At 36.0% G+C, this 26,182-nt stretch overlaps 1 pseudogene; it reads right to left on the bottom strand.

The window, feature by feature from the left end:
- Positions 1-482: 482 nt before the first annotated feature.
- On the bottom strand, positions 483-25,037 carry LOC125252320 (annotated as a pseudogene).
- Between the last annotated feature and the right edge of the window lie 1,145 nt (positions 25,038-26,182).

Below are 26,182 nucleotides of genomic sequence, written 5' to 3'. Positions count from 1 at the left end.
TTTTTATATTTTATTGTGTTTAGTTTTTTGTTCAAAATAAAATAAAGAAAGAAAGAATACATAATGTATATCCATATAACCATATGATTAAGGCTACTTGTTTCTTGATACTTTATTTGAACCAAATATTATTGCCTCATTTTAAAGGCTTTGGTCTTTACTTAGGTCTATTTTTATCCATAAAAAAAAAAAAAAAAATCTGTTTACACGATTAATCATCAAATTAACTTTATCCAATTACCAAAATAATCGTTAGTGATAGCCCTATTTTTGATAATGAGTTCACGGAAAAAAAAAAAAAATATTTATTGTAAAGTCTGAAGTTCTTATGCTTTGATGCTCAACTTGTTTTAGAGAAAGAAAAGTTACTGGAAATAGGCCCGTTTTTCACAAAGCATTTATTAATTCTTTGATTAGTCAGATATGTCCAAACATATGTGGAGAAATGACATGAAGAACACAATGAGAAGGTGATTCTTTAATTCAATTCAAATCAAAATTTATTTTTTGGTAAGTTGCTGTGTAATAAGCGGGATAATAGCCTATGTTATCCCTATTACAAAACTGTTGTACGACACAGTTCATCATAGTATGGTGATCAATTATTTTGATCTTCTCGCTGTCCTTGTGGTTATCCTCTTACATCTGAAAGAAAAAACAAACCCAGCTTAGCAGCACCTCCAACAAAGAAAGAAATAGTGTAATATGTGAAGCTGCTCTGCAGTTTGAGTGTTTTTGTTATGTTTTTTTTTTTGCGATCACATCACCTTATTCACAGCATTCCATTTGCACGTCATTGAGAGCGGTGTCATCTTTCCATCCCTGTGGCACTTCTACCCGTGTCACGATACTACAGATTCCTCTTCCCTCACACATGTAACTCCAGTCACCCCAACTGCCCCAGGATGTACCGTCACCCTCCAGATAAGAACCGTCACTACATTTGAATCTGGAGAAAATTCAGATAGGACAATATTATAATTAGGGCTGTCACTAACGATTATTTTGGTAATCGAGTAATTGGTTAATTACTTTGACAATTAATCCAAACTGCAACCTTTTTTTGGCTGGGCAGTGTATATATGACAATTGTCTGAATTGTTTGAATTTTTCAAAAAAAACTACAACATTGCTATAACATCTACAAAACTGTTCTGTGTAAAATTTTAATAGTAGGTCAATATGCAAATTCACTCTTTGCCCGTGTGTGGCACTTGTGAAAGAGCAGAATTATATATAATTTATAGTTGAAGCCAAAATGAGTCCACACTTCAGTTCTGTATACCGCACCTTCCAGTTGAGTTTACGTTCTGAGATAACACTGCCATCTAGCTGGTTGGGTTTTATACAGTCTGTGGTTTAAATCAAACATAAAGACATGAATCTTGGATGCAAATAAATAAATATCGATAGTGTTTTTGAGAATCGATACAATATCGCCAAACATAATATTGCGATATTCACGTGTATCAATATTTTCTTATACCTCTACCCTCTTTTGCACCTCACTTTTAAATCACTAATTAGAAAGCAAAAGTAAAATGCCATGGCCGCACGGACATTCATAACAGTGCAGAGCAGAGCAAGCATTTTCAGTTAATGAAGTGAAAACTCTCGATGCAAGTAGACTATGAATGCGCGTGCAGATTTGACTTTCGCTTTCAAATTAGTGCCAATTCGGGGGAGAGGAAATTGCTTGAATGCTGTGTTATTGTTCTTAAAGAAAAACACAACAACATGAAAAACAATTATCCTTTGCAGGTTCCTTATTAGCACTTTGTTTGAAAAATCGTCGCAATCATCTTGTCAGTTAGCTCCTCACTCTCGTGATAAATTAAATCTGTTTTGCATAACGTGCCACGCTTGCTGTGTTCCCGCATTTACACACTATTGTGCCACGCCCTTCCGCTCTGCTGTTTTGCACGTGTTAGAAGTAATGATTACGAGAAAGTTTCTAATTTTTACGAGAAATTAAGTCATTATTATGAGAAGGTTTCTCATTGTTAGGACTTGTAGAATCATATTTTTTCCCGCTTTGATCAGACAGGTCATTGGCCTGTTTGGGTTGAAAGAGAGGGGCGATGCAAATACCTGGGCTGTTCAGGCATTGTAAAAGTTCAGTGCTCAAAATGTGCTAGCTACCTTTGTTTTTCTGGAATTGCAGTTATAAGCAGGAAAAACATCACAAGTAATGTCTTCCTCTTTGATATCATATTGCGTACTATAGAGGGTTAAACAGCAAAAAAACAATACGAATTTAGTACCACCCACTTACCTGATGTTGTTTGCGGCTGTATCGTCATCAACTCCTTGGGAAGGTTCTACTCTCAGCCGGAACGCTTTTAAAAATCCAGAAGGACACCATTTGATGTTTGTCCACCGACCCCAGCTGTGGAAAAACACAGTTTTATTGATCAAATCTATTATTTTTAAGAAAATAATTTGCAATGCATAGCTTATGATCTGTGCCCATTACCTTCCTACATCTGACTGAACGGAGTAGTAGTGCTCATGTGGGTTCAATGAGCTTGATTCATTGGAGACACAGTGAAGACGAATCCCATTGAGTGCTGTGTTATCCTTCCACATACCACTCGATAAATATTCCACCTTAAAAAATGGTAAAAAAACAACAACAAAAATCTTCTATTTGAAAGAAAACCACAAGCAACCTTTTAGAGTTAACTCTAGGCCAACTTGTAACATTCATCTTCATGTTCTTTAGTATTAAGCTGAATCTTAACCAGGTGTAGTTCCCTGATATTAAATGACTAATGGCATCTCCACAGTTTATTCTCTCTGGGGTTTGAACCTTCAACACTCAGTCAGCAGTTCACATGTTTAACCACTAAGAAACCCCCATATTACTGCAACTTACCTTCAGACTAAACCCTGCGGCGTACGTTCTAGATGGACACTTTTCCGTAAACCCCCAGTACCCCAATCCATTCCATTAGACACAGTCATGCAGTTTGGAAAGCATGGCAGCAGGGTTGATCTGGGATATCTATTGATGCTCCGCTCAAAACGTCTTCCGGGGGACTGAACACTCACATGCATCCCAATAATGGCTAGCAGTGAAAACGCAATGGAAATGAAGTGATGCATTATCACAGCACTGACCTGGTGGATTAAAAAACAAACTTACTAGTTCTGAAATTTGTTCTGATGGTTTCTACAACAAAAACCGAGCAGTTATTGAGCCATTCAAAACAAAATATTTATATGGTTTATCAATATTCCAGGCCAGCCAATCAGCAGCCAGGGATACTGAGCACACGTCAATGACCTGTGAATACACAGAAATACAAACATCTCTATGTTTAACCATTAGATTCTTATCAAATGTTTTTTGTGGAAAATGCATATTAAAGGAGATTTAGAATCTGTTGATATTTTTGATATACTGTGTCTTAATTTGGTGACCTGGATATTGATCTTTTGTTATTTATTTTTCTTTAAACAGTATAGATGATTACTTTGTGGTAATGCACCTGTTTCACATATTCCTGTTTATGAATATGAAATCCACAAAAACTTTGCATGAGCTCATTGTCCTCATGCCACCCTATAAATAATTTTCTAGATCCGCCCTTGCATAAACACACTTTTGACAAACAGCTCATACTCTTTGATCCCTATCACTGTCATTATAAAGCGCTGATGCGTCAGGATATTTATTAATATTTCTTTGATTATGTTCATCAGGAACAAGAAAGTCATATACACCTAGGATGACTTGAGGGTGAGAAAAGCTTGGGCTAATTTTCATTTGAAAGTGAACTAATCCTTTAAGGCTTTGAGTAAGAACATCATTTTAAAATGCTTATAATTTAGGTCAGACTCGACCTACTTTACCTAACCTGAGAATATAAATAATAAGGTCAAAAGTGTTATGATCAAAGAGCACACCGCAAAACAAAGATTAAAAAAATATATATACATAAACTATCAAGCAAAGGGCACATGCTTTTACTGGAAATCTGCTCAGTGTTTGTCAAAAGTGTGTTTATGCAAGGGCGGATTTAGAAAATTATTTATAGGGTGGCATGAGGACAATGTGCTCATGCAAATTTTTTGTGAATTTATGGCCTGACATACATATTCATGTGTAAAAAAAAATATCCATATTTAAACAAGTTATGAAGTCAAGTATCGAGCTTCCGTACCGTGTTCTGTATTCAATGTACGCAGAAAGTGTAAACCTCTTTCCTTTCACAAAGCTTACGCTACGTCATGCGCCTTCCCCATTAAACTTACAGAAAAAGTGTAACTGACGCGATGCATATTTACACTTTCACGGTCTGGCGGAAGCTTGATATTGGACATCATGACTTGTTTTAATATGGATATTTTTTTCCACAAATGCATCGCTTTGTTTCAGAAGGCCTTTATTAACCCCCCAGGAACCATGTGGAGCTCAGATTCATGATGGATGAAAGCTTTTTCGTCAGCTCATACTCTTTGATCCCTATCACTGTCATTATAAAGCTTGGATGCGTCAGGATATTTATTAATATTTCTTTGATTATGTTCATCAGGAACAAGAAAGTCATATACACCTAGGATGACTTGAGGGTGAGAAAAGCTTGGGCTAATTTTCATTTGAAAGTGAACTAATCCTTTAAGGCTTTGAGTAAGAACATCATTTTAAAATGCTTATAATTTAGGTCAGACTCGACCTACTTTACCTAACCTGAGAATATAAATAATAAGGTCAAAAGTGTTATGATCAAAGAGCACACCGCAAAACAAAGATTAAAAAAATATATATACATAAACTATCAAGCAAAGGGCACATGCTTTTACTGGAAATCTGCTCAGTGTTTGTCAAAAGTGTGTTTATGCAAGGGCGGATTTAGAAAATTATTTATAGGGTGGCATGAGGACAATGAGCTCATGCAAAGTTTTTGTGAATTTATGGCCTGACATACATATTCATGTGTAAAAAAAATATCCATATTTAAACAAGTTATGAAGTCAAGTATCGAGCTTCCGTACCGTGTTCTGTATTCAATGTACGCAGAAAGTGTAAACCTCTTTCCTTTCACAAAGCTTACGCTACGTCATGTGCCTTCCCCATTAAACTTACAGAAAAAGTGTAACTGACGCGATGCATATTTACACTTTCACGGTCTGGCGGAAGCTTGATATTGGACATCATGACTTGTTTTAATATGGATATTTTTTTCCACAAATGCATAGCTTTGCTTCAGAAGGCCTTTATTAACCCCCCAGGAACCATGTGGAGCTCAGATTCATGATGGATGCACTGTAAAAAATGAATGTGATTTTAACGGTAAAATATTGTAAAAAACGCTACGGGAAAAAATTGTAAATAGGTTAACAGTAAGTTCCCATATTATATACAGGGAAAAACTTTAAAAGCTCTTACCAGACATTTATGCAATTTTCACAGTAAAATGCTGTAAATTTTACAGTTTTTATAAGTAAAAAATACAAAATCAATGTATAATTTACAGTCAAAATCTGTAAACTGATATTCCCACAATTCCCTGTTTGACACTCCACATTTGAAAGTATTTTGTTTAAATATGTTTCTTAATAGTTTTTGTTATCAGTTATGTACATTAGGGTTTTATGTTACATCTTCTGTTGTTTAATGAATGTTTATTGCATTATATAAGTGTTGTGTGTTTTGCGTTTGTGTGAATGACTCTTGTACACCTCTTTATATAAGTATATACTTCAGCTCGTGGAAAAGCTACTTGTGATGAGCTCTGATTCTTCATGTGACTTTCTCTTTTACCACCTACATAAGGTGGTTGTATATGTTAAAGGTACAAAACAGATTGTAGTAGTAGTGTGCATTGTTGAATTTATTGGTTTACATTCAAATTTTGTTTGTGTTTACAAAATACAACCACAGCTGCCAAAATTATTTTGTAAAAACTACAGAATTTTTTTTACAGTGTATTTGTGGAAGAAAGTTTTTTCGTCAGCTCATACTCATTGATCCCTATCACTGTCATTATAAAGCTCTGATGCGTCAGGATATGTATTAATATTTCTTCGATCATGTTCATCAGGAACAAGAAAGTCATATACACCTAGTATGACTTTGAGGGTGAGAAAAGCTTGGGCTAATTTTCATTTGAAAGTGAACTAATCTTTTAAAACACTAAATATCTCAAAGCCTTGGTTGGCAGTTTTTGTAATCAATTAAAATTCTTTTTATTGGTTACTTTTCTTTTTATAATAAACAAAAATGTAAAGGCAAATAAAACTTTATTAAAGTATAAAATACAATAATCTCGCTTTGAATTAGCACTGGCCGGGTTTGGTGCTCAATGTCATGTTCTAGTGTCGTGGTGAGACAAATCATTGACTGGCGGTCAAACCGATATTCTCTCAATAACTGTATATCATTCATCGTCGCCAAGGGATTATTGCGATCATTAAAAACACGCCTTGGTATTTCCTCCTCTTCAATTAACACTAAATCAGCCATCGTATTTTGAGTGTCAGTTCATTTAAGGGAGCTGTTTTGGTCCCTTAAATTTATTAAGGTGAAATGGTCGCTAAGGACTTTGTAGCAACGCTTAAGGAAACGCTTAGATAATTAAGGGGAAAAAATTAATAACAGCCTTAAGTTCCTTAAGAAAACCCTTAGGGTTTTTTTCTTGCAACCCACGTTTCACTAAGGCTACCCTTAACCTTATATTTAAGGGATTTCTTAGCTTAAGGAGTTTCATGCAACTGGGCACTGGTGTCTCCAGAATGTGTCTGTGAAGTTTCAGCTCAAAATCCCCCACAGATCATTTATTATAGCTTGTCAAATTTGCCCCTATTTGGGTGTGAGCAAAAACACACAGTTTTTGTGTGTGTCCCTTTAAATGCAAATGAGCTGCAGGAAATATGTTAGTGGCATTTTTAACGTTGGTTTAATATTCTCTAAATTATTAATATTACTCGATTAATCGTCAAAATAACTTTACTCGATTACCAAAATAATCGTTAGTGACAGCTCTATGGCAGCTCTATTTTTTATGTTTAATGAGTTCACAGAAATAAATTAAATATTTATTGTAAAGTCTCTTCTTATGGTTTGATGCTCTACTTGTTTTAGACAAATGAAAGTTGCTATAATTGGCCTATTTTTCACAAAGCATTTATTCATTCTTTGATTAGTCAGTTATGTCCAAACATATGTGGAGAAGTGACATGACGAACAAATGAATGAGAAGCAAATGTGCATTTAAATGTTAAGGATTTCAATCAGGTTAGTGAGGAAAGGAAAAATCTAATATAAGAACATATTTCTGTCCTTCAAAGATGCTGCTGTAAGGCCCGCCCAAATGGCCCAACAATGGTTTCCAATAGGGCGGATGAAGGTCTCCTGCACATTCTGTCTTTTCAGCGTGGCAAAGTAGTTTAATTCCAATTAGAACCTGACCGATATTAGGAAGTAAAAAAAGTCTGATATTGATATATCGGTCGATATTTTTTTATGTATATTATAGTTTAGTACCAGTCAAAAGTCAAAGACACACTTCCCATTTGTACTGTATATTGAATACCATACATAAACAGAATATGTATATACATAAACATTTTTTGTAATGATCACTCAAATGTGGTGATCAAACACTTATACTGACGTGATAAAGATATGTAATGAAGGCAGGGTATTTAACAATTTAACAATAAACTTTATTATCCATAATAAGCCTGGCATCAGTGCACTGAACAGTAAACTTCACTTATTATAAATAACTTTACAACACAAATAGTAGGGATGAATAGTAGTGTTTTCTCAGAATGATTGACCGATTTCGATTTTTAAAAACTTTACTACAATATGATTTAAGTAACATTCTCTTTATTAACAATCTGGTTTAAAAAAGTTCCATTCCAAGTGCACCACACATGAAGTGATCAACATGGTTGCAGAAATATGCCTGAAATATGAAGGCAAATGTTGTACAAACTTATCTTAAACACATCCTATATACTCAGAAATAATATAAAATAAGAAAATGCTAAATATTTCTTAGCCAAAAAGTAATAGCAATAAGTAACACCAGTAATAGGCTATTATTAACAGCACATGCTTAGTAAAAACGGAAAACAATGGCAGCTTTCAGCCTGTCACCATCATGCAAACACTACTACTAATGTAGCAAACATAAAAATCCTACTAATGTAGCAAACGAGTATGATAAGCTCGTTGTAAGAGTAAAAGATGGGAACATGTTTATTTATTTTACAGGTGCTGGTCATATAATTAGAATATCATCAAAAAGTTGATTTATTTCACTAATTCCATTCAAAAAGTGAAACTTGTATATTATATTCATTCATTACACACAGACTGATATATTTCAAATGTTTATTTCTTTTAATTTTGATGATTATAACTGACAACTAAGGAATATTGTGAAAAGGTTCAATATTGAAGACACCTGGTGCCACACTCTAATCAGCTAATTAACTCAAAACACCTTCAAAGGCCTTTAAATGGTCTCTCAGTCTAGTTCTGTAGGCTACACAATCATGGGGAAGACTGCTGACTTGACAGTTGTCCAAAAGACGACCATTGACACCTTGCACAAGGAGGGCAAGACACAAAAGGTCGTTGCAAAAGAGGCTGGCTGTTCACAGAGCTCTGTGTCCAAGCACATTAATAGAGAGGCGAAGGGAAGGAAAAGATGTGGTAGAAAAAAGTGTACAAGCAATAGGGATAACCGCACCCTGGAGAGGATTGTGAAACAAAACCCATTCAAAAATGTGGGGGAGATTCACAAAGAGTGGACTGCAGCTGGAGTCAGTGCTTCAAGAACCACTACGCACAGATTTACGCAAGACATGGGTTTCAGCTGTCGCATTCCTTGTGTCAAGCCACTCTTGCACAACAGACAGCGTCAGAAGCGTCTCACATGGGCTAAAGACAAAAAGGACTGGACTGCTGCTGAGTGGTCCAAAGTTATGTTCTCTGATGAAAGTAAATTTTGCATTTCCTTCGGAAATCAGGGTCCCAGAGTCTGGAGGAAGAGAGGAGAGGCACACAGTCCACGTTGCTTGAGGTCCAGTGTAAAGTTTCCACAGTCAGTGATGGTTTGGGGTGCCATGTCATCTGCTGGTGTTGGTCCACTGTGTTTTCTGAGGTCCAAGGTCAACGCAGCCGTATACCAGGAAGTTTTAGAGCACTTCATGCTTCCTGCTGCTGACTAACTTTATGGAGATGCAGATTTCATTTTCCAACAGGACTTGGCACCTGCACACAGTGCCAAAGCTACCAGTACCTGGTTTAAGGACCATGGTATCCCTGTTCTTAATTGGCCAGCAAACTCGCCTGACCTTAACCCCATAGAAAATCTATGGGGTATAGTGAAGAGGAAGATGCGATATGCCAGACCCAACAATGCAGAAGAGCTGAAGGCCACTATCAGAGCAACCTGGGCTCTCATAACACCTGAGCAGTGCCACAGACTGATCGACTCCATGCCACGCCGCATTGCTGCAGTAATTCAGGCAAAAGGAGCCCCAACTAAGTATTGAGTGCTGTACATGCTCATACTTTTCATGTTCATACTTTTCAGTAGGCCAAGATTTCTAAAAATCCTTTCTTTGTATTGGTCTTAAGTAATATTCTCATTTTCTGAGATACTGAATTTGGGATTTTCCTTAGTTGTCAGTTATAATCATTAAAATTAAAACAAATAAACATTTGAAATATATCAGTCTGTGTGTAATGAATGAATATAATATACAAGTTTCACTTTTTGAATGGAATTAATGAAATAAATCAACTTTTTGATGATATTCTAATTATATGACCAGCACCTGTATAGCAGCGCGTTTCAACAGACTCAAGCCACCACCACACCACGGTCTATTGGACTGCAGAAAGATACTAACTTTTCAATCTGCTACGTTAACTAATTGTACTGACAAACTATGCTAATTTAGGATATGTGATGTGAACGATGTGATATGCACGAGTGGCATGGCTGTTTTAAGGGACGGGGCTAATGTTATTTGGGATATTAAAAAAGGAAAGTTATGGGGGGGTCATTGTTTATTAACTTTACAGTAAGTTACAGTACCGTTAAGACAATGCTTTGACTCCCATGAAGACACCAATTGACTGCTTGCTGCTGCCCGAACAAGAGACCTCTTTACTGAAATGAAAGGGTTGGCTGGTGCCAGTAGCGAACAATGGAGTGCGCTCTGCTGGACAAACTACGTAATCACACCATTTACAACCATTTTATTTGCCTTATATGTTCTGTAAAAATAAATGTTCATGTCGGTGCATATCGGCGCCATATACACTGATGCAGATGTATCGCAACAGGCTCATATCGGCTGATAAAATCGGCAAAACGATATATCGGTCGGGCTCTAATTCCAATTAAACTGTTATCTGACTCTATTTTGTTATGACTTCGAGTTTAGGTTAAAATGCCAATTCATTATTGATAATTTATATGATCATTTAGACATGATTATTATATTTTACTCTTAGTGTTCTCATTCATTCAGTTCTCAGAGTCGCGCAGTGTCCTCAAAACGGCCGTTCATTTATTATGCGGGCCCATAATCACAAACTCGCCAGTTTTGGTCATAGACGGAGGTAATTGACTATAATGTTTAGAGGGTTGCTCCTATATGCTCACTCACTCTACGAGTATTTTATTTAGTCCCTATAGATCCGTGTACACTTGAATTAAAGCAACATTATCTCTGGTCAGAGGTCATGACCACTACTCCAAGATATAAGCTGACCAATACTTTCTCTAATAGTAGTTTTGGTTTGGTCATGCTATGGATTCCCATGTACACTTAGCTAGAGTAACATTACATTAAATAGAAGTAAGACTGTTTAAGTTGGCATGCCCCAATACTGGACTTTAGTCCGTTACTAACCTGACGCAGATTTGTGGTAACAATGAATGCAACGAAATCTACTAGAGTCAATTTCAGAGTAAGTCAGAATAAAATCAAATATAACAGTTTATTATTGTCAGGTAAATGTATCATGCCAATTACATAATCAATTTGAAGATAATAGATACAAAACATCAAATAAAAGATGCATACCTGATATTAGAAAGATAATGCTGTGTGTCTGAAGGACAGGATGAAAAGAAGCTTTCCCACAACTTCACTCTGTGGGGTGTGAAGACAAATGGCTGTATGTGTTTGTACTGTCCATATCTCAGGAGATCAAAGTATCTGAGGTTCTGTTTATCTTACAATGCTCATTTCTAGACACTGGTGTCCTGCTCAACCATATATTTAAATTTTTACATCCACATTCTGTCATTATTAACATTTTTGTAAGATTATAAGGTAAGGTAACAGGGTTGGCAGTTGTACAGTTTAATGTAGTATTCCTGTATACCTGTAGCTCAAACAGTAGAGTATGCATTTCATGGATTTGACCCCCAGGAAGTGCATTAACTGATAAGATGATTACTTTGAATGCAATGTAAGTCACTTGTATAAAAGCATCTACCAAATGCACCAACATAATGAAACATTTAATGTAAAGTGTTGTGCTAAAGAACATGAAATGACAAGGTGCTTCTTTAATGCTGGGAACAGGCGCCAGATCAGGAGTCTCCATCTAAAGCAGGAAAATGAAAACATCACTAATCTACAAGACAAGTAGCTTTGTAATAAGTGGAATGATGTGCATATTATCCCAATTACAAAACTGTTGTACGACATTTAGCTCATCATAGTATGATAATTAATTATTTTGATCCATTTGATCTTCTTGCTGTTCTTGTGGTCATCCTCTTACACCTAAAAGAAAAACAAACTCAGCTCAACTGCACCTCCAACGACCAAAACAGTGTTTTATGTGAAGCTGCGATCACTTCACCTTAATCACAGCAGTACATTTGCACGTCATTGAGAGCAGTGTCATCTCCTATTCCCTGTGGCTCTTCTACCCGTGTCTTGATACCGCAGATTCCTCTTCCCTCACACACTTCGACTCCAGTCTCCCAAACGTGCCCCAGAATGTACCGCCACCCTCCAGAAGAGAACCTTCACTGCATTTGAATCTGGAGAAATTTCAGATAGGACAATATTATAATTAGGGCTGTCACTAACGATTATTTTGGTAATAGAGTAATCGGACGATTATTTTGATGATTAATCAGGAAATCAGATTTTTTTTTTTGTGAGGTATTAAAAAAAGCCCTAAGCAAACAATACCCTTTAAAATGATGTATAATAACACTGAGGCAATAATATTTGGTTCAAATAAAGTTCCAAAAGCAAGTAATCATATGGTTTTATAGAACAACACTGTTAAAATACATAATATAATATAGACAATCCACTTATGTACATTATGTATTATAACTAATGCCTGCAGTGAGCGCCAGCAGCCTGGTGATTGTTACACTTTACAGCAGATCAAATCCTTGTTTAATATTGGTCCGAATGATATTTAATTTAAATGTGCACTTAATCTTTAACATTTGGCCACTTCTTTATGATAGACATGTTACAGCCATGTAATTTCGTGAACAAGAACACGTGGACATCAAAAAATGCAAACTCAGAGCAAGGGTTTAAAACTTTTATTTTGAAAGAGCGATGAACAACAATTTGCATATTTAGAAATATATTGATGTATTCTCCTGTGTTGGTGTAGGTTTATAAATGATATACCTTACAAATGTAATGAATGGTGCACATTATGTTCCAAGATGAACGCAACTCAAACTTAGCTACAGCCTAGAGCAGTGGTTCTCAACCTTTTTTGGACCAGCGCCCCCTATCAATTATCCAGGTCCTTTACCGCCCCCCAAACACACACACAAACACAAAAAGGATAAATGTCTTTATTGAAAGTATGCTGATAATTATTCTGTATTAATAATAATAATAATAATAATAATAATAATGTGTATAATTCACATCTGTGTTTTCTTCTTATTATTATTATTATTAGTAATATTAAATCCGTAACTTTTTTGTATTTAAAATGCTACCAAATTTATATAATCGGTGAGTAGCCAACATCATGAATCCATTTTCCAAACTGTGTTTTTGTCTTATCCTGAATCACTACTACACACCTAATAAGAGTTTATTTTGGGACTATTAGACTGGTTCGAGTCGGCACCGCTGCGGAGTACAGTACCTGCAGTACCAAGACGCCTGCAGTTTATTTTATTTACCGCTAGAGCTCCAAAAGTTACGGACTGCAGCTTTCATAATTAAAAAGCATGTCATTGAAAGCCAAATAACAGATTTGATTTGACCGAACAGTGGCAGGCAGACCTTAAGTTGTGCCGGGACAAGCCGAAACCTCCGAAATCTGATCCGGCACCTCATTTGGGGGATCCCCCTCTCATAAGACCAAAAGTGGTCCATGCCGTGTTTTGTGTTTTCCGACACATACGCAACATATAAAGCAGTGGCTGTCAATTTTTTTTTAAAGAACGACATTTTTTAATTGACGCGACCAAACCAAGTCAAACCAAGCATAAGAATACTAAAATATATAATATACATAAAATATATAATATACTTATACAGAACAAGAATAAAAACTTATAAGTAGCTATAAACAAGCCCAAACGAATTAATTTGAGGCGAAACTGAAAGTAAAAACCGGTGTTCTCAAGCAGCCTCTCTTGTTCGGCACGAATTCAAATGTTTCCATATTAGCAATGTATGTGGATGCTGAACTTGTATTTATTGTGTCAAATAGTATTTGTACTTCACTCCCGTTTCAATATCAACGAAAAAAATCATCCTCTTCACATGAGCAAAAATGTGTTTGGCAGGACCAGTTTCAGCGGTGGTCACGCTCAACGGCACAGATAGGATACTATGGAGTAGGCTATGTAAAATGAGCAGTGTAATTTTTATATGTTTTTGGCTGACGGTATTTTATTTTGATAATGAACAGTCTGCGATGTTAAGTTTGCAATGAATAAGTTGAGTGCGCACGCGAGGCGCCGGTGCGATTACTTCAACTGTTTCCTTACCAGCAGAAACAACTTAAATAGGCTTACTCCGTAATTTACAGATATGAGTAAGACATTATTCGATACTGCGAAGTTTACTTTTATACACTCACACTAAAAACAGAACATTGTGCTTTTGCAAAATAAAGAAAACAGCATGCGCTTTTTGCCATCTCAGTTTCCTTTCCTTGAACTTGTTTGTGGAGCGCCGCGCCTCGCAAAAATGAATCAAACTCAGTAGTAGGCTACTATTGGGCACAGTTTTTTCTTTCGCTTTGTTAATCAATTAAGTCAAATATATTTTGTTTATTTATTTTTTTAAGTCTCGTGACATAGGGTTTGAAAACCTGTGATATAAAGAATACATATAAATTATATAATTACATAAATTATAGACATATAAACTTCAATGACGATGTTTTCTGAAACTTAAGCGTGCACGTCGCATGCTTTGCATTATGAAGGGAATTTGTGACTAAAGAGAGAGCTATTTGTGTTGCTGGATATCGTTTTATTAAAATGCTGTGAGGAGACGCAGAAGAACTGATGAAATACTGGTTAAACGCGTATATGCCCATACACTGGCAGTCTCCACATGAACGCGCTCGCGCACAAAATACGAGTTTAAACATCTGATTTCTATGTCGAGGGCTGTTTGTCAGACTTTGTTGGACCTAATGCATAATACCATGGTGTTTTATGCACAAATGGTCACTACACACCATCAGTATCCCAGCAAGCAATAGCCGTCATTTCACCGTCTCGGTTAACTATAGACCCGATATAGTCCGGCTATGTGTAACCCACTTTTAGCCAAAACAATCTTTAATTTGGTTACATGTCGTTTTTGCCAAAATAACTTGCGAGTTGTATGTTATTGCATCATGTAAGTGAAGTCAACAGTGATTACAAGGTGTTTGGTTTCACATCTATGACATGTTATATTGTGTAGGCTGTGCGTAGCCACGATTTAGCTCATAGTCAGACCGGCTATTTGTAGCCCACCTATAGTCAATCCTGATTTATTGTAGTTTTTGGACAGGAAGTGCTTGAGATGGTTGATATCTCATCATGTTCGCAATGTCAATGATTTCTACAAGATTTAAGTGGCATTTCATGACATGGTCTATATGTAGTCACGATTTAGCTCTGAATTGGATAGGCTATGTGTAGTCTGCTTTTAGTCAACCCAGCGAAATCGAGGCAATTTATAGTCTAGTTTTTACGGCTTGGCTATAGCCCTGATTCAGACCAGCAATGAGTGTAACCAAAATAGTGTTAAGTCATTTTCGACCACAAAGCTTGTGGGATTCTTGATATACTTGCATTTATACATTTATATGCAAGTATAATATACATTTATATGCAAGTATATATTTGAAACAGCATATTTTTGCTGTCACACAATCCTACATTCTACGATATCATATATATATATATATATATATCAGGGTATAGCCAAGCCATATATTAATTATAATTATATACCACACACATATATGACTGTATTTAATTTTAAGTTAAATAAAAATTTACAATTCTCAACCGCTAGATGGCAACTGTGGCTCTACTGAGACATGACCACATAACGCGAGACTTGAACGTTGACTCTCGATCACTGTTGCCAGATCTCGCGATAAACATTTCCGCATTTTACAACTGTTGGAGACGGAGAGCAAGCAACAGCAAATGTTAAAGCAAATTCTTTCCTGCATTTGGTCTTGTAAGTATCTGTGTTTTTCATTTTGACATGTGTTTATTATTTATGTACATTATGTGTAGGAACCGTGACATTTTAGCGGGTAACAGTGCAGACTCAGAGTAAAACGTAGTTAGATTAACATACATGCACATGTACTGTAGTGTTTCCTTGTGCCCTAAAACTCTGTAATTATCTAAATACAAGGGGGTAAACATGAAACCTGTGCGCCCTACTATTATTTGTTATGGAAGCCTTGTATATCTTTTAATCTTTTGATCATTATGAAATAAAAATATGAGTTTTTGATTTGGCAAGGCAAGTTTATTTTGTATAGCACATTTCAACAACAATGTTCAAGGTAATTCAGAGTGCTTTTCATAAAACATGGAATTTATGGAACTGAAAATTAATCAGGTTGTTTTATAAACCAAAAAAATATTGTTAACATTTTTTATTTAACTTTTTTTTTTGTCAATGTTATTTTTTTTTTTGTCAATATATTTTTATTGTTACACGTTGTAATTTTCTTTTAATGTTTATTTGTATTGTATTTGTAAAATTTTTTTTTTTTTTATCATTGTGCATTATCTTGAGTTCTTTTTCTAAATAAAACCTTTTATATTTAATTTGTTTGGACGGATTGTCATTTATGAGAACCTGTTATATTTAAGTGAAAAGAATCCTTTAGCCATTATTTAGTTGTCTATTGCATGTATAGATGTAATCATTCATTAGTAGTGTAATTGATGACTAGTCTATTTTTAGGTTATAGATAGACGTCTATTAGATTTTCACTGACAGCCCCAATTTTGCCTTATTTTAACCTAGACCCGTATTAACCGTCTTTTAAACATAAATATGTAGTTGTCTAATAGTCGTCTAATTGATGACTAGTCTACTCTTGGGTTATGGTTAGACGTCTATTAGATTTTCACTGACAGCCCAAATTCAGCCTTATTTTAGCCTAGATCCATATTCACCGTCTATTAGACATATATATGTAGTCGTCTAATAGTCGTCTAATTGATGACTAGTCTATTTTTGGGTTATGGTTAGACGTCTATTAGATTTTCACTGACAGCCCAAATTTTGCCTGGTTTTAGCCTAGACGGCCGGGCTATGTTTTGACGGCTATTAGACGTCTAATAGACATAAAATTGCTTGCTGGGATGCCAATAAATGGTTTCCATCACCCTAACGCGCATATTATGAATGGAAGAATAGGAATGCAAGATTGTGACACCTTTTAAACCGAAAGAATAAGGAAATCAGTTTAATTAAAACATAAAAATGTAAATTAATAAAAGATTTAAAAAAGGACAAATGAGTAGACATTTAAAATGGTTGTGCAATAGCCTACTTGTTTTATGTTAAATGTTTGATTATTCATGTCAAATGTAAAAATGCTAAATAAAATAGAACAATAAATTAATAAATATAGTAGGCCTATATTAAAAATAAATAGACATATGAGACTGTTTATTGACATCTTTAAAACATAGTTTAATAAAGCCAGCATTTAAAAACAATTTGACAGGTTTTTTTTATCCATTTGAAAATATAGTTAAAATATGCCATTATAAACTCGTAGGGGCAACAAATCAACTTCCGACTCTCTTCCATGCCACTCAGAGTATGGGCTGTACGGTCATTTCAGCGCTAATGTGTGCACTTTTTTTACAGTCTATGGTGTGCACTTAGGTTTTATTACGCATTTAGGAGAGTATTGCAAGAAGCTGCTTACATTAATCTTACTTTCGAAAAAAATAAATAAATACAATCATGATTTTTCATGAAAAAATATGATATAATTATAGGCTTAAATATCTTGGTATCAGCTTGTTATCATCAATGGTATAATTAATTCAATTCAAATTTATTTGGTTTGTCATGATTAATGTGTCTCCATAATCAGTAAAATAAAAAAAATAAAAAAATTCTAACAAGAATAAACACATATGAACAATTAGATTAAATTATTATTGTATTATTAATTATTTTTAACTAAATTATCCAAGCAGCGTTTTGCGCTCAGATGTGACGGCGAAATTAGCCTACAGAATATATTTAAATTAATTATCCATCAAATTGTCATTTCTCCTTACAGTCTTGCGAGTTAACAATAATGCCCAGTAAATTACTTTGTGAACAAAGAAAACATTTTGGCATTAGGCATTAAAAATGTAAAAGTTTTACCATTATAAATAGAATTTAGTTTCATTCATTTTAAAATTCGTCACTGGAGTGAATGGGAACAGGATTTATTGAAAATATTTGAAAATATAAGTGGTTCTTAAGTCAATACTTTTTTAATGGCTTGTCAACTTTCCATTCCTCCGCTGCGTGGTTCAGCGCTGGATTCAAGCCACCACCGGATTGTTGTCAGCGCGAAACACATTTTTGTGCACGTGAATTCTTGCCAGCGCTTGAGCGCTGGTCTATGACTGGAAAAAATAATCGTTGCAAAAGATAAGATACATAGCCTAGCTTACATGTTGCGTTAAACTGGCAGATTTTAGAATGTTGTAGGCAATTCTTTTGCAAGTAATTACAAGTTTAATCTTGTCTTGCCTGGATCTTTGGTGTAAACTCGTGAACGCCCCCCAAGAACACCTGAACGCCCCCCTTTTAAAAATCTTGCTTCCAACGCCCCCCGTTGTTCTCTCAACGCCCCCGTTGAGAAACACTAGCCTAGAGATCTCCAAAATGGGATGGGAGCTCCAAAAAAGGAGCGTGGCTTCCTCCCATTGACAGACAGGAACATACTGTAACACACATGCGTGATTTTCCCCCCAATTCAGTTCAGCGCAAACTCCACCTCACAGCTATTTCTAAAGATTTCATTGGTCATGTCAATCACAGTGCTAATTGACTACAATGCTATGCTGCAACAACTTTTAACCACTAACCTACACCCTAACCTTAACCAGTGAAATTTGCACTGAATAGCGTGTTAAAGACTAGAAACAATTTTAAATTTATGAACATTTATTTTGAAATGTAAGACAATGACAAATGGATGAAGCCAGAACCAATAGCGAAAGTCTTTGCACATGGAGACCCCACCCCCTTTTAGAGGTTCTGCCCACTTTTGGAGTTCACGCCCTATTTTGGAGATTTCCGGTCTGTAGTTCCCTTTCAGCCAGCCACATTCGACATTACTGTTCTGACCATTTAAGTAGTCATTTAATTTTGGATTTATTTCATTGGCTAAGATATATCATGTGACTTAGGTTAGAGGTCACGGCAGCGTCGACCGTTACGGCTGCGTTCACGTCCACTGAGAGGCAAAAGACTGAGCGGCAGCATTGGTTTTCAGCGTGAATGTAGCGAAAAACACACAAAACACATCCAAAACAGGAAAGAGCTTTGTGATTGACTGTACAAATTGACACAAAACCTGAGGCATATATTTAAAAAAAAAATAAATAAAAAAAGCAGAAAGCAACAGAAAAAGCAAATGGATCACTGCAATTCACAGAAACATCTGGGGCCGTATTCACAAAACATTTTATCTTACCACTAAGAGTTCTCCTAAATAGCAGTAAAAGTTCTTAGCTAAGAGTTTTCTCTTAAAGGTCCCGTTCTTCGTGTTTTTTTGACTTTGATTGTGTTTATAGTGTGCTATAACATGTGTTCACGCGTGTAAACCTATTTTTCACATAATTTACTTATCTGCTGTTTCCAGATAAAAACCAACTTTTATGAAGTCTCCTTCAAAATACGGAGTTCTGATTGTGCCAGCGGTTCCTGTGTTGTGACGACAGCAGCTGCGCTCCTTGCCCGGAAGTCACGCCTTAAACGGGGAGATACGCGCTCAGAGTAAGTCTTTTACAGGATGTGTCACAATGGGCTGACAGTAGGTAACTTACATAGTTGCTATGGTGGCTGCAGTAAACCAGCATGTGGTTACATACAGTATAATCAACAAATAATTTAAACTGATTAACAAACACCAACAATCGGCTGATTACTACACTTTTTAAAAGGGGATAAGTTTCAATTGCCATCTAGTTAACAAAGCTAAACAGCGTTGCCCTTTGTGTGATAAGTTAAAATAAACGCACCAACGTTATAGAACCGGTTGTGGTCCAAAACAACGCCTTCTCCAGACAAAGAGGGAACTGTCATCTTTCAAAAATAATCTTTGTGCGAATCCGGCATACATATTAAAGCTGTCCTCATAAAAATGGTGCACATTTAAATGTGGATTATAATTTTCACAGTTAATAAATTGTAACCACTGTCATACAGCGTCCCTGGGAAGGCAAACAAAGGTATTGGACTGCGGGATAAAATAACAGCGTTTCGGCGACAAACACACTAAAACGCAACTCTTGCTCTTCTCAGTGGAGCGCAAAAGACCACGCCCCCTTTTTGTTATTCCTGCGGAGGTTAGTCAAAACACAGTAGTCGTCAAAAGAAGGAAGTAAATGTATCCAAACAGTTATTGTACATTTCTGTTAAATAAAATATCTCGTTGCATTGAACATAAAATTTTACAGATTTTATTTATACTCTAACAACAACATTACACACTAACTAAAGTTGGAAACATGGGATACGAAGATGGGACCTTTAAAACCTATTCACAAACCTGCTGAGACCAACTTTTACTAGGAATAGACTGAAGTCTTAAACTAAGAGTAAGGGCGGGCTACCTTGTTGCTATGGAGTATACATACAGTGATTGGCTGATGGGGGAGGAGTCAGCGATTAAAATATTATAGAATTTTGTGTCATGTTTACATATTAAATAAAGGTTTTAAAACCAAATGTTGTCTTTCAAATAAATATTTTTAATAAAAATGTTGCCATGTCAAAATAAAATGTTAACATATTGTTGCCATAAAGGTTTTAAAATGTAGGCAAGTGTCACTAATTAAACTATACAGTTAATTGTCCACCTCTTGGAGTCTTCATCTCAAGCGAATACAGAATTCAAGCGACAAATTATGTTTTATAAACAAAGTTTGGGAGAAACACATTCAAACGGTCTTTCTAATCAGCTCGAGAGGAGGAATATATATACACAGACGAGAGCCGACTCGCCTATAGTTACTTCGTTTTCTGCATCCCTCCGCCTATATATATATATATATATATATATATATATATATATATATATATATATATATATATATATATATATATTTTTTTTTTTTTTTTTTTTTTTTACTCTATTCAATCATTTGTAAGTGTGAACTCATGAAAGCCATTGCCACAGGTAATCAGACAATATTTATTTATTTGTTAAAGTTTTTTTTTTTTTTTTTTGCAGTCTCGTCGTAGATTCAAATCTATAAATCAAAATGTATTACATTTTGATGAAGAAAAGGTTCAGAACCCAAGGCTCTATCGTCTCAATGGGGTGGATTAGGACTGTTTGTGATTTGGTCTTAGTGATTTAGGAGTCCTCTTGACTACTCCTAACGTTTCACAGAATTAGGAGCTAGTTTTAGTGCTAAAACGCTTTGTGAAATACTCTTAGAGCAAAAATTTAGGACTCCTAAAATTAGGACTGACACGCCCATTATTTTTAAAAGTTTCTCCTAAATCGGCAAGTTAGGAGCTACTTTTAGCCTTAAGATGTTTTGTGAATACGGCCCCTGAACTCCAGGCAGAGAAACATGGATTTGCAGTTATCATTTTGAGTCAAAATGTTGGATTTTGAGGTAAAATCATACCGTATATATTGTATTGTTATATATTATATTGACAACTCATCAATTAAATATTTTCGATCTTATATTCTGCATAATTGTGTGTTTTTAAATAAACAAACACTGACAAAAACTATACTATAAAACTATATATATGTTTTAGGGCTGGACAATATGACGATATAACATTGATATAAGTGATTACGCGGATTTAAACCTACTATATAGTATTAAACATACTATATACTTTAAACCTAAACTATATTGTAGTTATATAAAATATTCACATGCAGATTTGCTTTATGTATTTCCCCACCGTCGAAATCAGGCACATATAAATGTCAGGAAACACGACTCCTGGCTGCATGTCGATATCCATGGTTTAGTTTTATTTGGCAAGTTGTAAGGAACACATTAAATTCCAACCTTTAGTGTAATTCGTTAGTTTTACTCGCATTTTCGCAGTTTCCTCTACTAAATCCAGTCACGCAGCAGGTTCTTTTGCCACAGTCCAGCTGAGGGAGCGCGTTTTCGACGGGACGTCGACGAATACCCTCTATAGCAGTGATGCAGCAGCAGCTGTCTCTCTGATAAATGCAATATTCTTGTCATTTCATGCCAAAGAGGCCATCGTCTGTAAGTTTAATTGTTCATTGATTTTTATTTATGTTAAAAAAGAAGTATTTCATGGCATTTAAAATAATTTGTTGAACATTCATCAAAGAAGATTGCTAATATCTCACTTTCATATATTAGCGCTAAATTCTGTATCTCTCTTAAAAGTTAGATTTATTCTTACTTGATACTTAATATATGCTTTATGTTTGTATTTTAGTTTCACAAAATACGATGTTGGCAACTGAAGATTTCAAGTAAAACACTGAAAGAGAACTCTTTTGGTTTCGACTTTTTCTTCATCCCTCATCCTGTTTAACTATCTGTCGAGGTGCAACTTACTTGCAGCAGGGACAGAATAGTTACATTCATGTTACATTTGCGTACATTCATGTCTCAATTATCCCTCGATTATCTCTGAGCTTTGCGTTCGAGGGCCGGGCATATCAGTACAAAGTCTTCCCCTTCGGGCTGTCTCTGTTGCCTCGCGTTTTCACAAAGTTCGTGACAATCACCCTGACCTGTCACCAAACCGTCAGCCCGTGGTTGGCAGACAGAAACAAGGAATTTAAGACATGGCAGAGATAAACACCAGGAACAAAGAGAATGCTCGGATACGAAAGATACAAAGCCAAAAGGCACACAAATAGACAGAGGTAAAGACATGATTAAACCATAAACTGCTGTATCCAGTTAACTAATAATAAGCAGAGAGTTCTGGGAAATGGAGTCTGGGAATAACAGAGTCAATGGTGACAGTAAGGGATGAGGCTGACATCTGGTGGTACATAATGTCATTAGCAGCTGACAGGTGTACCATAGAGGATTAAACAGCAAAAAAAACAAAAAAACAATACAACTTATAGCAGCACATTCTCACCTGATGTTGTTTGCAGCCGTATCATCTTCAATTCCTTTGGAAGATTCAACTCTCAGCTGGAAAGTTGTCAAGAATCCAGCAGGACACCACTTGATATCTGTCCACTCACCCCAGCTGTGGAAAAACACAGTTTTATTGATCAAATCTATTATTTTTAGGAAAATCATTTGTCTAGCTTATGGAGAAGCTGCTCCTAACCCTTAAAGGATTAGTTCACTTCAGAATTAAAATTTCCTGATAATTTACTCACCGCCATGTCATCCAAGATGTTTATGTCTTTTTTTTTTTTTACTTAACTTTGTAGACACTTGCTCGGTGCTTCTGTCTACATCACACATGATCTTTCCAACATGATTACGTAATGCGTGGCACATCGCAGAGCAGTGCAAGAGGAGCATTTGTGATTAAAAAGTATATCATTTTTTTTTTTTTTTTTTTAGAAAATGGCCAATGGTTTCTCTAGATAAGACTCTTATTCCTCGTCTGGGATCATGTAGAGCTCTTTGAAGCTGCACTGAAACTGTAATTTTGACCTTCAACCTGTTGAACCCCAGTGAAGTCCACTATTACCTCTTTTCCACCAAGGCAGTTTGAGTGCTGGTTCTGAGCCAGAGCCTAGTTTCAAATCAGTTATTTGTCTTTCGACACCCAAAGTACCAGCTCCAAACCAGGAAAAGTGGTTTGTAAGTAGCACCAAAACTTTGCTGGGCTAGATGTAAGAACCGTTTGCGTCAGGGGCTGGGGGCAGGGTTACCGTGACCAACAAGAAACTTGAAACCGCCAGTTTTTAAATAGCAGCTAATCGAGCTAGCAGCTCGATCGTAATCTCCGTCTATATACAAATTACGGTGAGCCATGTTTGGATGCTGATGTAGGTTCACAAAGCCATGAGCATCAACAGTAGTGAAACATCCGCGATTGTTGATGAAAGGCTTGTTCGAGATGCATCGGAGCAGCGCGGACCGATTCGGTGGGTGACATCAGGTGCCGCGGGTCCATAGGAGCGTTTGTAGAGCATACAACTCCTTGTACTTTTGGATCGTTCTCGCGGTGCTTTGATATCATGCGCCGATCGCTCTGTGGGAAGCCGAGGCATCTCAAACAAGCCTGGTTTGTTTGTGTTTGGCATTGCAGCACTAGCTTTGCTGTGAAATATGAGACGTATACAGTGACGTAAGACCTGGCTCTGTGGTGGCTCTCTAGCCCCTGGAAAGGCAAACCGGTTCTTAGAAGGCTCGTCAGTTGAACCAACTCCGAACTGGCACTAGCACTAGCTCTGAACTAGCTGGTGGAAAGGGGGTATATATGTAGAAAAATCCTGGAATGTTTTCCTCAAAAAAACAACAACAACTTTCTTTTCGACTGAAGAAAGAAAGACATAAACATCTTGGATGACACAGGGGTGAGTAAATTATCAGTAAATTTTAGTTCTGATGTGAACTAATCCTTTAATGTGAGAATTCCTAATAACCCCAAACCGGCTATAATTAGTTTTACTACCCATTACCTTCCTACAGATGACTGAACAGTGGTGTAGCTGTGAGGCGGGCGCAATGAGCTTGATATATGGACACAGTGAAGACGTATCCCATTGAGTGCTGTGTTATCATCCCAAATACCATCCAAATATGGTTCCACCTTAAAAAATTACAAAAAGCAAAAAGACAATCTTCTGTTTGAAAGAAAGCCACAAGCAACCTCTTAAAGTTAACTCTAGGCCAACTCATAGTTATTCCTCTTTATGTTCTTTAGTATTAAGCAGGTGTAGTTCCCTGATATTAAATGACTAATGGCAACTCCACTGTTTATTGTTTATGGAGTTTGAACCTTCAACTCTGAGTCACCAGTTCACATGTTTAACTACCAACATATTACTGCAACTTACCTTCAGACTAAACCCTGCAGCATACATTCCAGATGAACACATTTCCTTAATCCCCCACGACCCCCACTCCATTCCATTCGGCACAGTCAGCAGTGAATTGTAATTTCGTTTGATGCTCCTCTCAGTACGTCTTTCTGTGGACTGAACTCTCACATGCAGCCCAAAAATGGCTAGCAGTGAAAACGCAATTGAAAAGAAGTGATGCATTTCTACAGCACTGGCTTGATGGATAAAAAAAATACTGATTAAATTAATTCTGTTTAGTTTGTACAAAAACTGACCCCAGGTTTCTGAGCTGTCTGTCACTGAGCTGTTATTGAGCCAATCAAAACATTTGCATGGTTTATCAACATTTCAGGCCAGCCAATCTGCAGCCAGGAGCACTAAGTCCATGTCAATGACCTTTAAATGAACACACAGAAATAAAAACATCTGTATTTTTAACCATTAGTGTCATTGGAAAGTGTTTTACATAGTAAAATTCTTATAAAATGCTTGATTTGGTCATTTTAAAGAGAAACCCTGGTGTTAAGACTTGTATTGCTTAATATAACTTAAATTATGTCTCTTACTGAAGTATGTGTCACAAACACAGGGCTTAAATACACAGTGAACAGAAGAATTAACGAGACTAATTAATAAGACACAGCTGAACTGATCAAATGAGTAACCTAGGAAACAAACAAGTGGCGGGAAACTGAACAAAGGGAGACGTGACAAAGGAAAATGCAAACAGAAAGCCCAAACACGTGACATTATGCAGTAAAAAAAAAAAAAACATGAAAGCTTTATTTTAAAAAATTCACATCATTTTATACATATTGTGGACAAAGGCCGGTGCCATTTTGTTTAGGTGCGCAGTTATATTAAGCCATACAAGTCTTAACACCAGGGGTTCCCTTTTAAAGAGTTTATTAAGCATGTACCACAACAAAGAGAATATTAGAATGCCACTAACATCTTTCCTGAAGTAAATATCAATACTTGCAATTAACAATTGTTGAAGGAAAAGATCAGCTAAAAATGATCATGCCATCATCATTCACTCACCCTCATGTCGTTCCAAAGCCAGTCAATATTCCATTCTAATATAGTTTCTCCCAAGGAATTTAAGTGTCATAAATAGGATTTTCACACAACTTGACTTCTGAAGTCATAGGATAATTTGCATGAAGAAGTAGAGATTAGAAGAATAAGTATAACATTCTCAGGTAGCAAAAGCCTCATTGTTTGTCTGTAGTCAGAAATTGACTGTGAAATCAGTGCATGCTGGACTGTGAATCAACAGCAGAATGATAACTTACCACTTTTGTTTTACTATGAATTCACATAAATTGTTTTTAATTTTGATGCCACTGTAAAAAGTTATATTCTTCACCACTGTAATTGTTTGAGGTCACCATAATGGGGATCGTTGTTCCATTTGATTGGGATTTTGGACTTTAGAGTCATATTCAAATTTCTGATCCAGCC

The sequence above is a fragment of the Megalobrama amblycephala genome, linkage group LG18 (genome assembly GCF_018812025.1).
Source record: "Megalobrama amblycephala isolate DHTTF-2021 linkage group LG18, ASM1881202v1, whole genome shotgun sequence".
NCBI lineage: Eukaryota > Metazoa > Chordata > Actinopteri > Cypriniformes > Xenocyprididae > Megalobrama > Megalobrama amblycephala.
Note: the sequence above shows the minus strand (reverse complement) of the source record. Positions and strands in the feature narration are given on the sequence as shown.